This window comes from Schistocerca nitens, chromosome 3 (genome assembly GCF_023898315.1).
Source record: "Schistocerca nitens isolate TAMUIC-IGC-003100 chromosome 3, iqSchNite1.1, whole genome shotgun sequence".
In the NCBI taxonomy this organism is placed as follows: domain Eukaryota; kingdom Metazoa; phylum Arthropoda; class Insecta; order Orthoptera; family Acrididae; genus Schistocerca; species Schistocerca nitens.
The window spans coordinates 586916366-586937668 of NC_064616.1; positions in this window are offsets into that span (position 1 = coordinate 586916366).

Sequence of the window (21303 nt, forward strand, 5' to 3'; positions counted from 1 at the left end):
CAAGGAATACTAATAATATTAGAGTAAAAGATATTTATTGCAAGCTGTGGCAGATTTCGTGTTTTCCAGATTCAGGAAAACTAACTCTGCCCTACGAATATGCAGACAGGAAGGAGGATAAGAATTTAACGTGCCGTTGACAAAGAGGTAGTTAGAAACGGTGCACAAGCTTGGATTGGGGAAGTATTGAACTCCGTGCCCTTTGCAAAAGAACCATCTCAGCATCTGCGATAAGCGTTTCAGGTAAACCGAGGAAAACCCAAATACGGATAGCTGCATGGGGATCCCACTACTACCAGGATCTCAACAACTGAGCAACGTCTCCCTGCGCGTCTGCATAAAACAGGAAAGTAGGAAAGCTGCAGGCACTGTAGCACAGCCCAAACTACTGTAGTGGTTCGACGAAACGGGTTACTCACCATGGATATAAAAATGGCTGCTAGTCACATAACATGATGAAGTGATATTGCAGTGCTGTTGCTGTCACAGTTACAGGTATTTTGGGTAATTCAAAAATACAGCTTTTCATTGCATAAGTGGCGGAAAAATTGAAACAGGTATTGTGAGAAATATCGTACGTCCGACAGTTCAAGATCGATATCGAAAAGGACAATACAGTTACTAGCAATATGTAAGATTTTCTACGAGGGCAGTTCAATAAGTAATGCAACACATTTTTTTTCTGAAACGGGGGTTGTTTTATTCAGCAGGTTATTCCCCAATCTTTTAGCTACACAACACTATTTTTCAACGTAATCTCCATTCAATGCTACCGCCTTACGCCACCTTGAAATGAGGGCCTGTATGCCTGCACGGTACCATTCCACTGGTCGATGTCGGAGCCAACGTCGTACTGCATCAATAACTTCTTCATCATCCGCGTAGTGCGTCCCACGGATTGCGTCCTTCATTGGGCCAAACATATGGAAATCCGACGGTGCGAGATCGGGGCTGTAGGGTGCATGAGGAAGAACAGTCCACTGAAGTTTTGTGAGCTCCTCTCGGATGCGAAGACTTGTGTGAGGTCTTGCGTTGTCATGAAGAAGGAGAAGTTCGTTCTGATTTTTGTGCCTACGAACACGCTGAAGTCGTTTCTTCAATTTCTGAAGAGTAGCACAATACACTTCAGAGTTGATCGTTTAACCATGGGGAAGGACATCGAACAGAATAACCCCTTCAGCGTCCCAGAAGACTGTAACCATGACTTTACCAGCTGAGGGTATGGCTTTAAACTTTTTCTTGGTAGGGGAGTGGGTGTGGCGCCACTCCATTGATTGCCGTTTTGTTTCAGGTTCGAAGTGATGAACCCATGTTTCATCGCCTGTAACAATCTTTGACAAGAAATTGGCACCCTCAGCCACATGACGAGCAAGCAATTCCGCACAGATGGTTTTCCTTTGCTCTTTATGGTGTTCGGTTAGACAACGAGGGACCCAGCGGGAACAAACCTTTGAATATCCCAACTGGTGAACAATTGTGACAGCACTACCAACAGAGATGTCAAGTTGAGCACTGAGTTGTTTGATGGTGATCCATCGATCATCTCGAACGAGTGTGTTCGCACGCTCCGCCATTGCAGGAGTCACAGCTGTGCACGGCCGGTCCGCACGCGGGAGATCAGACAGTCTTGCTTGACCTTGCAGCAATGATGACACACGCTTTGCCCAACGACTCACCGTGCTTTTGTCCACTGCCAGATCACCGTAGACATTCTGCAAGCGCCTATGAATATCTGAGATGCCCTGGTTTTCCGCCAAAAGAAACTCGATCACCGCCCGTTGTGTGAAACGCACATCCGTTACAGACGCCATTTTAACAGCTCCGTACAGCGCTGCCACCTGTCGGAAGTCAATGAAACTATACGAGACGAAGCGGGAATGTTTGAAAATATTCCACAAGAAATTTCCGGTTTTTTCAACCAAAATTGGCCGAGAAAAAAAATGTGTTGCATTACTTATTGAACTGCCCTCGTATTTAATAAATGTGTACCTGGACCTAACCAGTTAGAAACATACACTCATACTTATTGAAATAAAACTGGAATAGCTTTCACAAATTTAAGCCATGAGTTTATGCAATCAAATATAACTACAACGACTTAAGTTCATCTAGAGATGTAGAGGAAAACGACAAACATTGATCTGAATCTGTGAAGTACCAGAAACCAGTTCATGTACTCACATATCGACACAAATGAAATACTTAGTGTCAGTTTTATTAGAAAAACACTACACACTGTGAAATGAGCTGTTATAGGCTTATTGGCAATGAGGTCCTGTACTCAAAAATAGTTTCATGCAATGTACTACAGATTGAATTGCTTGATGAGACCATGATAAAATACACAGTTTCAAACAAACTAGGAGCATCCGAAAATTTACTAGCATTAGCGTCATAGCTTTCATCATACTAATAAAAATTAAGTACTCACCGCCAATATCATACAAAAATTATACGCCCACTTATTGAATCTGATAAGCGTACCGAGCTCACATCTTGGATTTTATTATTTTTCTATTCGTTTATCAAGTTCGGTGGGACCATGAGAGCCATAGGTGGTTGTTACCGGAACGCTTAATTACACAAATTGCAGAATGCTTATTTAAATTTTGTTTACAAAATAAATGAAGAATTATCAAAAGAAGAAGCAAATTATAATGATGCATCGTACACAGGTGGATGATACAATAGACGGCCTGCGTCTACAATATATGATTGGTAACATTTATTATTTATTTCGGTGTTTGTTAATGAATTCATGGTTGTAGTAATTTGAAATGAAAAGCCTAGAAAGTATATGTATATGTTTCTTTTGTGACATGATGTAACACGACATGCTACGAACCCATGCAAGAACGCTACGTGCTATGACGTCCGCGTGGACGACCGTACAGGGCTGTAAATAAAGTATGAGCTTAGTAAAAATGAATGAGTAACACACTGAGGTGCCAAAAGTAATGGGATAGCCATATGGACATCTATAGATGTGGGAGTATCTGGTACAAAATAAGAGGGGAGTGCATTGGCGGAGCTGGGAATTAACAGACTTTGAACGCGGAATGGTGGTTGGAACTAGACGTATCGGACATTTTATTTCAAATATCGTTAGAGAATTCAATATCCCGATATCCACAGTGTGAAGAGTATGCCCAGAGTACCAAACGTCAGTCATTACCTCTCACCACGGACAACGCAGTCGCCGACAGCCTTCACTTAACGACAGAGAGCAGTGGCGTTTGGCATAGAGCTGTCGGTGCTAACAGACAACCAACATTGCGTGAAATAACCACAGAAATGAAGGTGGGACGTACGACGAACGTGTCCGTTTGAACAGTGCAGCGAAATTTAGCGTTGATGGACTATGACGGCAGACGACCGACGGGAGTGGCTTTGCTAATAGGACGAGATCGAATGCAGCGGCTCTCCTGGGCTCGTGACCATATCGATTGGACCGCAGACGGCTGGAAAACCGTGGTCTGGTCAGATGTGTCCCGACTTCAGTTGGTAAGATCTGGTGGTAGTGTTCGAGTGTAGCGCAAACCGCACGAAACCATGGACCCCTGTTACCAACAAGCCGCTGTGCAAACCGGTGGTAGCTCCATAATGATTTGAGCTGTGTTAACATTGAATGTACTGTGTCCTCTGGTCCAACTGAACCGATCGTTGTGTGGAAATGGTTATATTCAGCTACTTGGAGATCATTTGCAGGCACTCACGGACGTCATGTTCCCAAACAACGTTGTCATGACACACAGAACTTCCTGGACAATTCGAGCGGATGATTTGGCCACCCTGTTAGCCTGACATAATCACGTGGAACATTTATGGGACGTAATCGAGAGGTCAGCCCTTGCACAAACTCATGCACCAGTTACACTTTCGCAATTATGGACAGCTATAGAGGCAGCATGGCTCAATATTTCTGCAGGGGACTTCCAACGACTTGTTGAGTTCATGGCACGTCGAGAAGCTGCACTGCGCCCGGCAAAAGGAGGTCCTACATGGTATTCCACGACTTTTGCCACCTCAGTGCAAATCAATTGACAGCTGAGGATGAGCAGCTCGCTGATATATTCGTAGTTTGCTTATCAACTTCATTTCAAAGAACAAAATATTCAGTCGCATTAAAGTAATTTTAGTGAGGAAAGGAGTCATATAGTAATAATTCTTGACAGACAGGTGAACCGAAATCTGTGAACAGATTTCAGCAGTCATCATTTTGAGAGGGGTTGATAATTTATTCAAGATGGGGGTACCGTTAAAATTGTTCGAGTTTGAAAGGAGGAGCGTCTTTTTGTTTGTGAGACGCGCAGGAATACAGAAAATCCCGTATTTCCAGTAGTTGAGCCGACGCCAGGACGGGGAACTTCTGGGGCAAAAAGGAAGTGGTCAGATTATGGCCTAGCGGGAGAGAATTAGCCACTTGCTCGCCCAGCAAGTTGGAACCAACACTCTTTTTTGAATTCGTAGGTATACTGGTGTGGGGCGCCAGTTGGTCTTAAAGGTCTGGCCGCCGTCGTTCTGTATAAACTTCTTGGAACGACTCGATGCCACACGCTGTAACGTCGCGAGTTAATGCGCGATAACATTCGTTGCTATACAGCCAACAGTACTGGAAACCGCAAGTTGAGTCCTATTAGTGAGTCATGTACGCCTGCTGCTACTTCAGCGTGTGAACTAGCCAGTGTGTCACTTACAGCGACTGTATATTCATGCCACCTATGAACCTAAATAAATGATATTAAATATTATTCAATCATTTTCAAAGACAGTACACTACCTTTTGTCACTCAGGAGAAGATTGTATCAAAATTCCAACATAGAAACTATCATAGTTACAGAGATAGAAAAAAATTGCTAAAAATTCAAAAACCGACACATAGTGAACTAAATTCAGTTTGGAATTATAATAGTTTATCTTTTGGTATTAATGGAAAACATAAACAGAACTCTCAGTGTGCAGAATTAATTAATTAAGATTTTCATATTAAAACTTTAATTATTTTTCGTTTTCGTAATATAAAAATCAGACACAATTATTATTTGTGTTTAATATTGTTGTGGGAATAAATGTGATTGAATGAGAGTGTGTACGTGGGAAATTCGTCAGATTTAAATGTTGCATTATGTACTGTCTTAAGTAACCTGCAAGAGTTACACAAACCTGTCGTGGGAAAATGTTCATAGGGAAATTACCCACTTTGCTGACGACATATGTCTAGGTGTGATTGCTATTGTAACAGAGCAGCCAGAAAGTCAGTTGGAGTATTATCTGTATCTAAAGAATATTTCCAGATTTATTGCCTTTTCGTTTTCGTTTATTAAACATTACTTCAATATTTGTATATTAGAATGACGTAGATGCATCTGTATGTAAGGATTGATGCAGGCCAGTTTTGGCGCGAGTGTGATCATGAGCGAGCATTCTGGTTGGCAGCGAGTATGGTTAGCCAATCAGAATTGAGACGGTTCCCGCTCGTTACCTGATAGGCCACAAGAAGGGAGTCTCTCGCTAGCTTTGAACGCGGAGTGTCATGTTACTAGTGAGAGTCAAAATAATGTGTAAAAGGAAGGAATATTGAGTTCCCCGAGTTTGATACGTGTCGTTACTGACGCTTATGTAGTTACACACAGTTTTGTGTAGTTTGGAAGTTTTAGAACTGTATTGTTGGAATTATATTCGCATGTGAATATTTGGCCTTCGTGGTATCCGCGTAGCCTTTTTCAGTATTCAGCCACTGAGCATTTTTGGCGAGCAATCTCTTTTTAGAAATCCACCAGAAGGACCGAATGTAATAACTCATGTTAGTGGTGGAATTAATGACTGTGGAAACGTTGTTTAACTCGGGTCGGATTTGGACAGATTTCTGGCGGCTGTGCGTGCGAAATGAGTGTATGAATTGGGAACTTGACAAAAATAACCAGTAGTTTAAATGTGGACTGAATAGTACCATTTCTTTGGTTATAAGAACAAATAAACATTTTTGTGTGGAAATTCCGGACATTATTTTCCAGAAGCCAATCCATTATCTTACCGCCCGATAAATTTTTTTTATTGACAGTGTTTCTACAGAACTTTATTTCATTACTAGAGTTGCGCAGCCTCAGTAATTATAGAGACTAGATGATTTCTTTATCAACGCTGCTTTTACATCATCTTGTAAGTATCTACGTTGCCGAATGAAGGGACATCGAGCAGACGCTGATCTGAGGTAGGTGAGTTTTTAAATTTCAGCCTACACAGTACACGGAATTTGAAACCCCGCACCGCCGCAACTCGATCGCCTCTTTCTTTAGTCAGTCACTGCCATGCTGCTGTAAAGTTTATCTGTTCGTTACTTCGGAGAGAGGTTAGTAATGTCGCTCTATTTCGATCGTTGTTTCGTTCATATGGTGATCGCGATTATTTCGCAGAATAAAGGCATAGGAACAACGCCAGCCAAGTGGTAAAATTCATCGAAAACTTCCCCCTTCCGTTGCCTAAATCCAGTTATCATGATTCAGCATTTCCTCCGATGTGTACTCAGTTATGTGCTGGTGTATAAAACAGTACTCATTCTCTATGTCGTTTTTGTCCAATTGTCAGTGATGACTGCTTCGGTCAAACAGTATTTTGGTCTATTCTCGTTTCAGAATACATTTATGTTCTTACATTTACTGATGGTTGTATTATTAGCGTTGCGATCCCTACCACATTCCCCCAATAACCTAACAAATCAGAGGCCCCCTGCAAGAAGGGCCTCAGTCGATGCCTTCCATCGGAAAAAAGCTTGAATTCCGGCAGCCTATCAATATTTATTTCGTCCTTCCCATTTAGGCCGTCTCGGCTAACGACTGTGCCACACAGCTTAGGTAAAGTAGCGCAGTGAGCGATGCAGGAACCAAATGGGAGTCAACAGCAGATTTATACACTGCACGAAGAGTTTATTTCGTCGCCGAATGAAATTTTCGCTGCATTGACGGCCGCGCATCGTCACAGAATGCCTGAAACTGCACTCGCTTACGGCGTTAATTGACTTATCGAAGTAAAACAGAAAAGAAATATTGTATGTAATGGCATACGATCAATACGTATTGGGTTCTTGTCCTCGCCACGCTACAGTTAATAATTATACCACAATTTGATTTCAAGTTTTAAATAGAGGCAGACTTTGTAATCTATGATTAATAAACCAATGTGAATTAGTCTGTGAAATAAAGAATTTTAGTGTAGATTTTTTATGACAGTCAGTAGCAACATGAATAATTATTACATTTTGTTTTATTCTGGATATTTAAATGAGAAGTGATCCGTCTGAATTAAGAAAATCTGTAAACGAATTCTACATAAAGGGCAAAGTTACTGATATCTTTCGATCTAAAATATTTCGATGGACTTAAATTAGTGATTAATGAATATTTTCTGAACGGGAGGGAAGAAAAAAATACTTCAAAATGCAAAATAGCTACTAATAGTGGCAGTGGTTAAAACGAGGATAAAATCTTTCCTTTGCATTCTAGAATCATTTGAGGGCAGCTATCTTCATACACAGAGGAAAGCTGATCTGAATAGTTACGAGAATCAACAGCACTAACATTCCGCAGAATCGTAAGTGCGAACTTTGACTGCATTTACGTAAGAGAGTTTGTGCCAATAGTTCCATTTCATTAGCTATCAAAAGAATTTGCTGAATAAAAAAATTAATCTTCAGATAAACAGTGAAGCACGATCAGGTTCAAAAATGGCTCTCAGCACTATGCGACTTAACTTCTAAGGTCATCAGTCGCCTAGAACTTAGAAATAAGTAAACCTAACTAACCTAAGGACATCATACACATCCATGCCCGAGGCAGGATTCGAACCTGCGACCGTAGCGGTCTCTCTGCTCCAGACTGTAGCGCCTAGAACCGCACGGCCACTCCGGCCGGCGCACGATCAGGAGCAGCGTACTTGTTTTAATACTGGCGCATTTAGACTTAAATCATTCAGATACGAAGCTTCACTACGCTACTTTCTCAGACGGTTCATAAATACACAGTGTAAAATTCTGCACCTAGACTCCGTAAACGACATTAGGGTGTGTGACGGAGTGCACTCTGTGTTACACTGTTATTCTCCCCCCGCTTTCTTTTTCCAGTCGCCACGAATGTTCCGCAGGAAGGACGATTATTGTGTGATATTGAATCTCTGTAAATTTACCTTCATGGTCTTTTTGCGAGAAATACAAAGGAGGGAGCAATGTATTGTTTGATTCTTCTAGAAACGTATGCTATCGTAATTTTGGTAGTAAACTGTACCGTGGTGCAGGACGCCTCTGTTGTAGCCTCATACACTGGAATTAGTTGAGCATCTACGTCACGGTTTCGCGCCGATCTTCTTTGGATATCCTCTAATGCCTCTATCGATCCTATCTTATACGGATCTCACACTGACGAGCAATGTTCAAGTATTGGTGGAACAAAGCTTTTGTAAGCAACGTCCATTTTGGGTGGACTACACTTGCAAAGAAATCTGCCAATTAACCTCAGTCTAGGATCAGTTCACCTACGATTAATTTAATGTGGTCGTTCCACTTTAAATCTCTCCGTACGCATACTCTTTAATTTTCTTTTATTGTGTCTACTTACAGAGTTTGTTCTGCAATCGAGTAATCATAAAGTAATGCGTGCTTCTGCCTATTTATGCACAATATTTACATTTTCTTACGTTGAGGTTCAACAGCCAATCCCTGATCCAAGCGTCTATCCTTTGCAGATTTCCTGCATTTCGCTATAATTTTCTAACGTTGCCATTTCTATGTATACAGCAGCATCACTCGCAAAAGGTCGCATTGTACTTCCGACGCTACCCACTAGAAGTTTTATCTATATCGTGAAAAATAATAGCTCCATAACACTGTATTAGGGTACGACCGACGCTCGTTTTACGTCTGAATATATCTCTCTCTTTGAGAATAACATGAGGTGTTCTGTTTGCTAAAATCCCATCAATTCAGGCACACAGTCAGTCTGATTATTCCTATGCTTATATTTTGTTTACTAGGCGGCAGTGCGGAAGTGCACTGAACGCCCATCGGAAGTCAAGGAACACAGCATCAACCTGGACGTCGTAATTTACTGATTTCTGGGTCTCGTGCACGAACAGAGTGAGCTGAGTTTCACAAGATCCTTGTTTTTCGTAACTCACATAGATTATTACAAAGGAGATTTCTCGGTCTACAGAAATGTCGTAATTCGATAGCATAAAAGTATTTCCAAAATTCTGCGACAGACCTACGTCAGAGAATCGGCCTAGAGTTTTCTGCACCTGTTCGAGGATCCTCCTTTAAAACGGGAATGAACTGCACTTTTTTTCCAATCACTAGGAACGCTTCGCCCCTACAACGATCTACGGTACATACTTGATAGAAGAGGGATTAGTTTTTTCACATACTCTTTGCAGAATACAACTGATGTTCCATCAGCTAGCAAATAAATAATGTAGTGATGCTCATATCCTACCAGCCATGCCATTGGTTTCCGGGAACAAGATCGTTGAGGGTATAACAAAAGTCATCAAATTTATGAGTTCGACATTAGATAACATGAAGAGAAAGATTAGTAGTAAACCACACACTTTAAGACAAACAAATGTATTATTAATTTGTATTTTCTATTAAATAAAAAGGCTGAACTATTGTCCCTTATTACTTAGCGGTGGGTTGAGCGTACGTTATTTATTCTAAAGAGGCCCCCAATGTGTAGCATTAATACATTAGAGGAGTTTGTCGAGCAGCTCAGTGAGGGGTAATTTGCATCGGTGAAAAGTGGCTCAAATGGCTCTGAGCACTATGGGACTTAACATCTGAGGTCATCAGACCCCTAGAACTTAGAACTACTTAAACCTAACTAACCTAAGGACATCACACACATCCATGCCCCCATGCCCGAGGCAGGATTCGAACCTGCGACCGTAGCGGTCGCGCGGTTCCTGACTGAAGCACCTAGAACCACTCGGCCACACCGGCCGGCGGTGAAAAGTGGTGTAGACCAGTCTGGAGTTGGTGGACCAAGCAAAAGATAGACTGAAGCCTTTTTGGTCCATTGTGGCAAGTAGCATTATTTGCCAGAAATACCTTATAACAGTGTATGGCAGAGGCTGTTCGCAGTTCGGTATGGCCTCGCTGATGACAAGAGCAAGCTTTTCACCTTATACTGTGATGGAAGACTCAGCAGATCGCTAATAGACGACATAATAATAATAATTTTACAAGGAAGCTTATTTCTTCTGTAGGCAGCTCCTTTCATTTGTTCGGTCTCCTATCTTCTGTACCTAATGTTACCGACATTATACTGAGGTGAGAAAAGTCATTGGACACCTCCTAATATCGTGTCGTACACCTTTTGCAGTGCGTAGTTCAGAAAACATCGACGTGGCATGGACTCAACAAGTCGTTGGAAGTCCCTTGCAAGAATATTGAACCATGCTACCTCTATAGCCGTCGATAATTGTGAAAGTGTTTCCAGCGCAGGATTTTGTGCACAAACTGACCTTTCGATTATGTTTCATAAATATTCATTGCGGTTCTTGTCGAGTGGTCTCGGTAACCAAATCATTCCCTCGAAATGTCCAGAATGTTCTTCATAGCCGTCAAGAACTGCTGTGGCTCGGCGACTGGACTGGATTGTTGTGGGTGAGGAGACCAGATATCGAGGTCATCGGTCTCATCGGATTAGGGAAGGACAGGGAGGGAAGTCGGCCGTGCCCTTTCAAAGGAACCAACCCGGCATGTGCCTGGAGCGATTTAGGGAAATCACGGAAAACCTAATTCAGGATGTCCGTATCCGGTATTGAACTGTCGTCCTCTCAAATGCGAGCCCAGTGTGCTAACCACTGCGCCACCTCACTCGGTGACTCGGTGACATGACGTATTCTTCTCCATAGAAATTCCATCGTTCTTTGTGGACATGAATCCATGAGTGGCTGCAAATGGTCTCCAAGGATCGAAAGTAACCATTTCCATCCAATGATCGGTTCAGTTGGACCATGTAAACTCAGCCCACAAACATTATGGAGCTACGAACAGTTTGCGCAGGGCCTTGTTGATAACTGGGGTCCATAGTTTCATGGGGTCTGCGCCACACTCGAACCCACCATTGGTTCTTACCAATTGAAATCAGGGCTTTTCTGACCAGCCCACGGTTTTACAGTCGTCTAGGGTCTACCGGATATGGCCACAAGCCCAGGAGAGACGCTGCAGACGATCTGGTACTGTTAGCAGAGGCACTCGCGGCGGTCGTCTGGCACCATAGCCCATTAATGACAAATTTTGTTGCACTGTCCTAACGACTTCCCACATTGATTTCTGCGATTATTTCACGCAGTGTTGCTTGTCTGCCAGCATTATGTACTGCGTATAGTAGCAGAACAGTTCGGGGACGATTATTTTAGCAGCATGACAGCGCACGCTCTCATAAAACAGCACCTGTGAGGCAATGGTTTGTGGCCAATAACATTCTTGAATTAGACTAGCCGGCACAGAGTGCCGACCCGAACCCAGTGGATCGCCTTTGGAATGAGGTAAAACGTCGACTTCGCTCCGGACCTCAGTGTCCAACATCATTACTAGCTTCGGTTTCGGCTTTTGAGGATAATGGGCAGCCATTCCTTCATAGATATTGAGACATCTCATTGAAAGTGTCCTCAGCAGAAGTCAAGGCGGAACGATACCGACCATCAGCCGTGTCATCCTTCGCCGATAGGCGTCACTGGATGCGGATGCGGAAGGGCATCCAGTTGTGGGGAAGGCGGATAGTCGTCTTCGGTTCATTGGTAGAATTTTGGGAAGATGTGGTTCATCTGTAAAGGAGACCGCTTAAAAAACGCTAATACGACCTATTCTTGAGTACTGCTTGAGTCTTTGGGATCCCTATCAGGTCGGATTGAGGGAGGACATAGAAGCAATTCAGAGGCGGGCTGCTAGATTTGTTACTGGTAGGTTTTATCATCACGCGAGTGTAACGGAATGCTTCATGAACTCGGGTGGGAGTCTCTAGAGAAAAGGAGGCGTTCTTTTCTTGAATCGCTACTGACAAGGGAACCTCCCCATCGCACCCCCCTCAGATTTAGTTATAAGCTGGCACAGTGGATAGGCCTTGAAAAACTGAACACAGATCAATCTAGAAAATAGGAAGAAGTTGTGTGGAACCGTGAAAAAAATTAGTAAAATATACAAACTGAGTAGTCCATGCGTAAGATAGGCAACATGAAGGAGAGTTAGAGCTCAGGAGCGCCGTGGTCCCGTGGTTAGCGTGAGTAGCTGCAGAACGACAGGTCCTTGGTTCAAGTCTTCCCTCCACTGAAAATTTTACTTTGTTTATTTTTCCAAAGTTATGATCTGTCCGTTCGTTGACTGACGTCTCTGTTCACTGCAATAAGTTTAGTGTCTGTGTTTTGCGACCGCACCGCAAAACCGTGCGATTAGTAGACGAAAGGGCGTGCCTCTCCAAAGGGAACCGAAAACATTTGATCGCAAGGTCGTAGGTCAACCGATTCCTCCACGGGAAAACACGTCTGGTATATTCTATACGACACTGGTGATGGCATGTGCGTCACATGACAGGAATATGTTGTCGACCCACCTAACTTGTACCGAGCGAGGTGGCGCAGTGGTTAGACACTGGACTCGCATTCGGGAGGACGACGGTTCAATCCCGCGTCCGGCCATCCTGATTTAGGTTTTCCGTGATTTCCCTAAATCGCTCCAGGCAAATGCCGGGATGGTTCCTTTCAAAGGGCACGGCCGACTTCCTTCCCCGTCCTTCCCTAATCCGATGAGACCGATGACCTCGCTGTCTGGTCTCCTTCCCCAAACCAACCAACCAACCAACCTAACTTGTACACTTAGCGAATGGGTAAAAAGATTCTTCTACCTTGCCCAATTTAGGTTTTCTTGTGGATGTGATAATCACTCCCAAAAAAGTGATGAAAACATAGAAGTTTGTCACATAAACTGAAAATAAAAAATTAAACTTTCCACTCGAGGGAAGACTTGAACCTAGGACCTCTCGTTCCGTAGCTGCTCTCGCTAACCACGGGACCACGGCGCTCCTCGACTCCGAGTGTCCCTGATGTTGCATATCTTCGCATGGACTACTCAGTTTGTATATTTTACTACTTTTTTTCATAGTTCCACACAACTTCGTCCTGCTTTCTCGATTGATCTGTGTTCAGTTTTTCAAGGCCTATCCACTGTGCCAACTTATAACTAAATCTGAGGGGGGTGGGGGGTTGCGATGGGGAGGTTCCCTTGTGAGGAAATTTAGAGAACCAGCATTTGCGGTTGCCTGCAGTACAATTTTACTGCCGCCAACTTACATTTCGCAGAAAGACCACAAAGATAAGATAAGAGAGATTAGGGCTCGTACAGAGGCATATAGGCAGTCATTTTTCCCTCGTTCTGTTTGGGAGTGGAACAGGGAGAGAGGATGCTAATTGTGGTACGAGGTTCAAAAATGGTTCAAATGGCTCTGAGCACTATGGGACTCAACTGCTGAGGTCATTAGTCCCCTAGAACTTAGAACTAGTTAAACCTAACTAACCTAAGGACATCACAAACATCCATGCCCGAGGCAGGATTCGAAGCTGCGACCGTAGCGGTCTTGCGGTTCCAGACTGCAGCGCCTTTAACCGCACGGCCACTTCGGCCGGCCGTGGTACGAGGTACCCTCCGCGACGTACCGTATGGTGGATTGCGGAGTATGTATGTAGATGTAGATGTAGATGTAGATGGTCAGCTCATCGTTCTCCGGCCGTTGTCAGTTTTAGTGACAGGAACCACTGCCTCTCAATGAAGTAACACCTCAATTGGCCTCACAAGAGTTGAGTTCACCCAGATTGCCTACACCTTTCGGTAGATCCGAATAGTCACCCATCCAAGTTCTAACCAAGCCCGACAGGGCTAAACACAACCAATTTTAATGTCCACTAATTGCCAGAATACTTTTGATCAGATATGTGCACCTTGTCGGCGGAGAAGGAGTACCATGATTCTTTAGCGGAATGTTGTCCAGTGTTATATGGAACGCATCGTCGTCCTGAAGTAAACACTTTGCAACCAGAAGTGGAGCGCCATAAACCTTCGGAACTGTGTCAGTAGCTGGACGCTTTATGTTTTACTTTCATTGATAAGAAAGATGATACTACGTTTTGAAATATGTTTTGTACCTGTTTCATTTTTCATTGATGTGTAACAGGTGAATAAGTATACTAGCTGGCAGAACATAAAAATTGTAAATTATTTGAAGACTACAAGATGTGTGAATAGAAACCTAGTGCAACAGACTTCAAGAAAATCTTTCGAATCATACTTTATTGTAATTCTGTTATATGTTCTAAATTTAAAAATTTGTCCTGCTCTGACTCCACTTTTAGAGGATGAGTGCATCTGGCACATTCGGCCAAATCCTGGAAATAATTACCCCCCGAGGGGAAAAATTAAATTCCTTAGGGGTAAAATGAAAAGGGTTCAATGGTGTTTCGTTCATGAAATTAAGTTATCCTTGAAAGATCATTACTGTATTACTATTTCGCAAGACTCTAATACTAATTACATTTTTAAAAAGGCATGCATTAACATGTGACAGGATGCTGTGGAGGTTACAGTTTGTATGAACGTCTTTCTCACGTAGTTCACCCAGTGCAGACATACTTCGTCTACGTCAGCAAAATCGAAACATATATATCTCATGGAAATTCCCTCTTCGGTTTGTGAGTAGTTCCCACAATATACCAGAAATTCGTTTCACGATTTACTTCGCAACAATAAATGATGTATTATTATTATTATTATTATTATTATTATTAGTGACAGAGGTCACACACAAAGCATTAGCAGCTCGTAGTCTTCCACGTTCTTCCATTTTAGAAGATAGAAGTCCAGCAATCAGCTGACTTGGAAATAGTGAGTTTAATACCAACATTTTAACTTTGTTGATTTTAAATGGGGTGCGTGGTGTGAATGAAGCAAATGTCGTTATGAGAAGAATGATACAAAGGAAGCATATTTTGCATCAAGTGTCTACTTTCAATGTGGATAGTTAGCTTTCTTCTCTGAGAAGCAGTTGCAGGTATCACTCGCGATACACTGAGATTTGCTTCATCAGACAGCAACAAACGAGTACTAGAAATAAGTAGCAGCAATTGTCTTACTCACTCATTAGTTCATGAGCTAATAAAACACCTACAGAAACTAAATATCATTTGAAGAGTGGAAATGCGTCACCTTTAACTATTATTTTTTTCACCAAACGCCTTTCAGTGGTATTGTGTTCTCGATGCTCTGTTCCATGCACCTACACTTGCTCCACGGAGCAAACATTTATTACTAGATGGCACATGGTCTTTGTGCCAAGTAGGACTTCCTAATAAAGAAATGCTAATTATATCGAGACCTTAAGCTGTCGACAGGCGTTGATATACATCAACGGGGACAGTTGAAAATGTGTGCCCCAACCGGGACTCGAATGTGGGATTTTCTGCTTATATGGCAGACGCTCTATCCATCTAAGCCACAGAGGGCACAGAGGAGAGTGCGACTGCAGGGATTTATCCGTTGCACGCTCCCCGTGAGACCCACATTCCCAGCGTAATGGCCACACACTACATTCGTAGTGCCCCTGCCCATTATACTCATTACTCGCCGCAGACAATCTTACAGAGTCCCGTAAGAGGTTGGGCAATGCATGTGCATCCAGCACAGAAGAAGAAGGTCAATGGCCGGTTAGCTTTAATTATATATGAAAATGGTATCTGTTCTTTCGGCATCTTCATATATTCCTAATAAAGTTCCAAGTGCCATGCCTCCAGATTATCTCCATTTTTGCTTGGCATTTTTTGAAGAGGTAACACACAAGTTTTTGGTGAGTAGGTACAGCCTTTTGAACTGTGGCAGAGGTTTTGTAATTGTAGAGAAATGAAGAAAAGTAAGCAAGGCCTTTGTTTCGCAAGATTCACACTAGATCACTGAATCAGCTTTAAAGCTATGAATCTATTCTATGTAATTTCAATGTATATAACTGACTTCTTTGATTTGAAAGATGATACTGAAAATTTGTTATCAATGTATGATAAAAGTGTCTCATACCCATTCATCACAAATACTTGTATAGACATGTTCAGTCCGAAACAGAAGAATGGAAAAATGTCAGTGTATTCAAAGTAGGAACGACAATGGCAGATGACTGACACACCGTACTTCATCTGAAAAACCAGCATGTATTCAAAGTAGGAAAGACAATGGCAGATGAATGACACACCGTACTTCATCTGAAAAACCAACATGTTCATATGTAGCAAAATAGAAAGACCTACTGACGACATTGCCATTTCTTCCTCAACAGCACAGGGCGTTTTACAATAAACTTTGCAATATCTGATCCCAAGAACGGAGTCGGGTAAGGAACAGAAGTCAAAACTAGACACTTTTTGTTTTAATTTAATTATATTACTTCTGTGTAAAAATTTTAAAAGAAATGACAAGCAATTGTTATCGACTACAGCTATGAATGAAATATTATTAACGCATTTCTGTTCTTGTGTTGGCACAAAAAATCATGGTGCCTTTGTATTAATGGCAACTAAAACAAAAACTTTCTTATTGGTACTTAAAAACAGTCAGTTTCCCGGTATAGCACATAGAACGTTCTTAATAACTCACTTTCTAATTTGTCTCATTATGTTTTTGCAGTGATAACGTGGACAGCGCAATTCTGCGGTGTCAGAATATCTTCTCAGTTTTCTGGATACATATAATTTATGTACGAAAATAGATACATTGATTTTCGATTTTTCTTAAAAATTTGAGCTTTGGCACTCAGAACTTGTTCCATTTACAGCCTTCATTTACCTTTAGTCGTTATAAAATTAATAAAAGTAACTGCTCAAAGAAAATTCTTTCCTTTTTCATTCAAAAGCTTAGTTAGATGCTAAAGTTTGCAACACGATGTACTACATCTGAGCGTCTCTGAAACAAATTTCAGGCGTTATCTGTGGCTGAAGGAGTCCCGGAGACAAATGCAGTCGATCGCCCTTTTCCAGAGGAATCCTCTCGGCCTGCAAGGTCTGGGTATTCACAGAGGATGCGTTTGCTAGTAGTTGGGAGCTCCAACATTGTGCGTGTAATGGGGCCCCTTAGGGATATGGCTGCGAAGGAGGGGAAGAAATTCAGTGTGCACTCTGTGTGCATACTAGCAGGCGTCATTCCAGAAATAGAACGGGTGCTTCCGGATGCCATGAAGAGCACAGGGTGAAGATAGCTGCATGTGGTGTCTCATTTTGGTACTAACGATGTGTGTCGCTTTGAACTGGAAGAGATTCTCTCTCGTTTCGGGTGGCTAGTTGAAGTAGTAAAGATAGCTAGTCAAAAAATGGTTCAAATGGCTCTGAGCACTATGGGACTCAACTGCTGTGGTCATCAGTCCGCTAGAACTTAAAACTACTTAAACCTAACTAACCTAAGGACATCACACAGGCCGCGTGGGATTAGCCGAGCAGTCTAGGCGCTCCAGTCATGGACTGTGCGACTGATCCTGGCGGAGGTTCGAGTCCTCCCTCGGGCATGGGTGTGTGTGTTTGTCCTTAGGATAATTTAGGTTACGTAGTGTGTAAGCTTAGGGACTGATGACCTTAGCAGTTAAGTCCCATAAGATTTCACACACATTTGAACATTTTTTTTGACATCACACACATCCATGCCCGAGGCAGGATTCGAACCTGCCACCGCAGCAGTCGCGCGGTTCCGGACTGCGCGCCTAGAACCGCTAGACCACCGCGGCCGGCAAAGATAGCTAGTCCTGCGTGAGAGATGACCCTAGTATCGTCGACAGGACCGACTGCAGTCCTTTGGTACAGAGCCGTGTGGAGGGTCTGAATAAGAGGCTCAGACGGTTCTGCAAACGTGTAGGATGCAGATTGCTCGATTTCCGCCATAGGGTGGGGGCTTCCCGATTCTGCTAAATCGGTGAAGAGTTCACTAGACGCAGGAAGCTGCTAGAAGGGTAGCTAGGTCTGTGTGGAAGGGAACTGGGTGGTTTTTAGGTTAGAGGGTGTCGGGAACGTGCCGTAAGGGCTTTAGTTTCAAAGGGTGCATGACGAACACAGGAAGAAAGTAGACATAGGAATACTAAATACTGTAGTTGTAAACTGTCGTAGCCGTATTGGAAAACAACCAGAGCCCGAACTTCTAACAGAAAGCCCTGAATCTGAAATAGTTACTAGTATGGAAATAAATTCATCCGAAATTTTTACAAAGTACGTAACCGCGTTCAGAAAGAATAGAATAAATACAATTAGTGGTGGAGCGTTTATTGCTGTCAGAAGTAGTTTAACTTGTAGTGAAATTAAAGTAGGTGGTTCATGTGAGTTAGTATGGATCGAGGCTGCACTTGACAACATGTAATAAATCCTTTCACAGACCCCCCGACTTAGATGACACAGTTGCCGAACTGTTCAAAGAAACCTTGAGTGTTATTTCGAATTGCTAGTCCATTCACACAATTATAATTGCTGATGACCTCGATATATCCTCGATATACTGGCAAAAATACATGTTTAAAGTCGGTGGTGGGCATAAAACGTCATCTGGAAGCATACTGAATGCCTTCTCAGAAAATTATTTCGAGCAACTAGTTCAGAAGTCCACTCGAAGTGTAAGTGATGGTGAAAACGTACTTGACCTGTTAAAAACAAATAATTCTGACCAAATAAGGAGCATCATGACAGATACAGGGATTAGTGACCACAAGGTTGTTGTAGCTGGAATAAATACCGTAACATCCAAACTTCTAAAAATAAACGAAATATGTTGTTGTTGTTGTTGTGGCCTTCAGTCCTGAGACAGGTTTGATGCAGCTCTCCATGCTACACTATCCTGTGCAACCTTCTTCATCTCCCAGTACTTACTGCAACCTACGTCCTTCTGAATCTGCTTAGTGTATTCATCTCTTGGTCTCCCTCTATGATTTTTACCCTCCACACTGCCCTTCAATGCTAAATTGGTGATCCCTTGATGCCTCAGAACATGTTCTACCGACCGGTCCCTTCTTCTTGTGAAGTTGTGCCACAAACTCCTCTTCTCCTCAATTCTATTCAATACCTCCTCATTAGTTATGTGATCTACCCGTCTAATCTTCAGCATTCTTCTGTAGCACCACATTTCGAAAGCTTCTATTCTCTTCTTGTCCAAACTATTTATCGTCCATGTTTCACTTCCATACATGGCTACACTCCATACAAATACTTTCAGAAACGACTTCCTGACACTTAAATCTATACTCGATGTTAACAAATTTCTCTTCTTCAGAAACGCTTTTCTTGCCATTGCCAGTCTACATTTTATATCCTCTCTACTTCGACCATTATCAGTTATTTTGCTCCCCAAATAGCAAAACTCCTTTACTTCTTTAAGTGTCTCATTTCCTAATCTAATTCCCTCAGCATCACCCGACTTAATTCGACTACATTCCATTATCCTCGTTTTGCTTTTGTTGATGTTCATCTTATATCCTCCTTTCAAGACACTGTCCATTCCATTCAACTGCTCTTCCAAGTCCTTTGCTGTCTCTGACAGAATTACAATGTCATGGGCGGACCTCAAAGTTTTTATTTCTTCTCCATTGATTTTAATACCTACTCCGAATTTTTCTTTTGTTTCCTTTACTGCTTGCTCAATATACAGATTGAATAACATCGGGAGAGGCTAGAACCCTGTCTCACTCCCTTCCCAACCGCTGCTTCCCTTTCATGTCCCTCGACTCTTATAACTGCCATCTGGTTTCTGTACAAATCGTAAATAGCCTTTCACTCCCTGTATTTTACCCCTGCCACCTTCACAATTTGAAAGAGAGTATTCCAGTCAACATTGTCAAAAGCCTTCTCTAAGTCTACAAGTGGTACAAACGTAGGTTTGCCTTTCCTTAATCTTTCTTCTAAGATACGTTGTAAGGTCAGTATTGCCTCACGTGTTCCAATATTTCTACGGAATCCAAACTGATCTTCCCCAAGGTTGGCTTCTATTAGTTTTTCCATTCGTCTGTAAAGAATTCGCGTTAGTATTTTGCAGCTGTGGCTTATTAAACTGATTAGTCGGTAATTTTCACATCTGTCAACACCTGCTTTCTTTGGGATTGGAATTATTATATTCTTCTTGAAGTCTGAGGGTATTTCGCCGGTCTCATACATCTTGCTCACCAGATGGTAGAGTTTTGTCAGGACTGGCTCTCCCGAGGCCGTCAGTAGTTCTAATAGAATGTTGTCTACTACCGGGGCCTTGTTTCGACTCAGGTCTTTCAGTGCTCTGTCAAACTCTTCACGCAGTATTGTATCTCCCATTTCATCTTCATATACATTCTCTTCCATTTCCAAAATATTGTCCACAAGTACGTTGCCCTTGTATAGCCCCTCTATATACTCCTTCCACCTTTCTGCTTTCCCTTCTTTGCTTAGGACTGGGTTTCCATCTGAGCTCTTGATATCCATACAAGTGGTTCTCTTTTATCCAAAGGTCTCTTTAATTTTCCAGTAGGCAGTATCTATCTTACCCCTACTGAGATAAGCCTCTACATCCTTACATTTGTCCTCTAGCCATGCCTGCTTAGCCATTTTGCACTTCCTGTCGATCTCATTTTTGAGACGTTTGTATTCCTTTTTGCCTGCTTCATTTACTGCGTTTTTATGTTTTCTTCTTTCATCAATTAAATTCAATATTTCTTCCGTTACCCAAGGATTTCTACTAGCCCTCGTCTTTTTACCTACTTGATCCTTTGCTGCCTTCAGTACTTCATCCCTCAGAGCTACCCATTCTTCTTCTACTGTATTTCTAACACCCATTTGTGACAATTGTTCCTTTATGCTCTCCCTGAAACTCTGTACAACCTCTGGTTTAATCAGTTTGTCCAGATCCCATCTCCTTAAATTCCCACCTTTTTGCAGTTTCTTCAGTTTTAATCTACAGCACATAACCAATAGATTGTGGTCAGAGTCCACATCTGCCCCTGGAAATGTCTTACAATTTAATACTTGGTTCCTAAATCTCTGTCTTACCATTATATAATCTATCTGATACCTTCTAGTATTTCCAGGATTCTTCCACGTGTACAACCTTCTTTTATGATTCTTGAACCAAGTGTTAGCTATGATACGAAATATACGTCTATTTAAAAAAATCAGATAAAAATTATCTTGACAATTTCCTAAGACACCGTCTTCACTCATTCCTATCTAACTATGTATGTGTAGACTATTAGTGGTTTAAATTAAAAGCAGTAGGATCTACGGCAAGTGAGAGA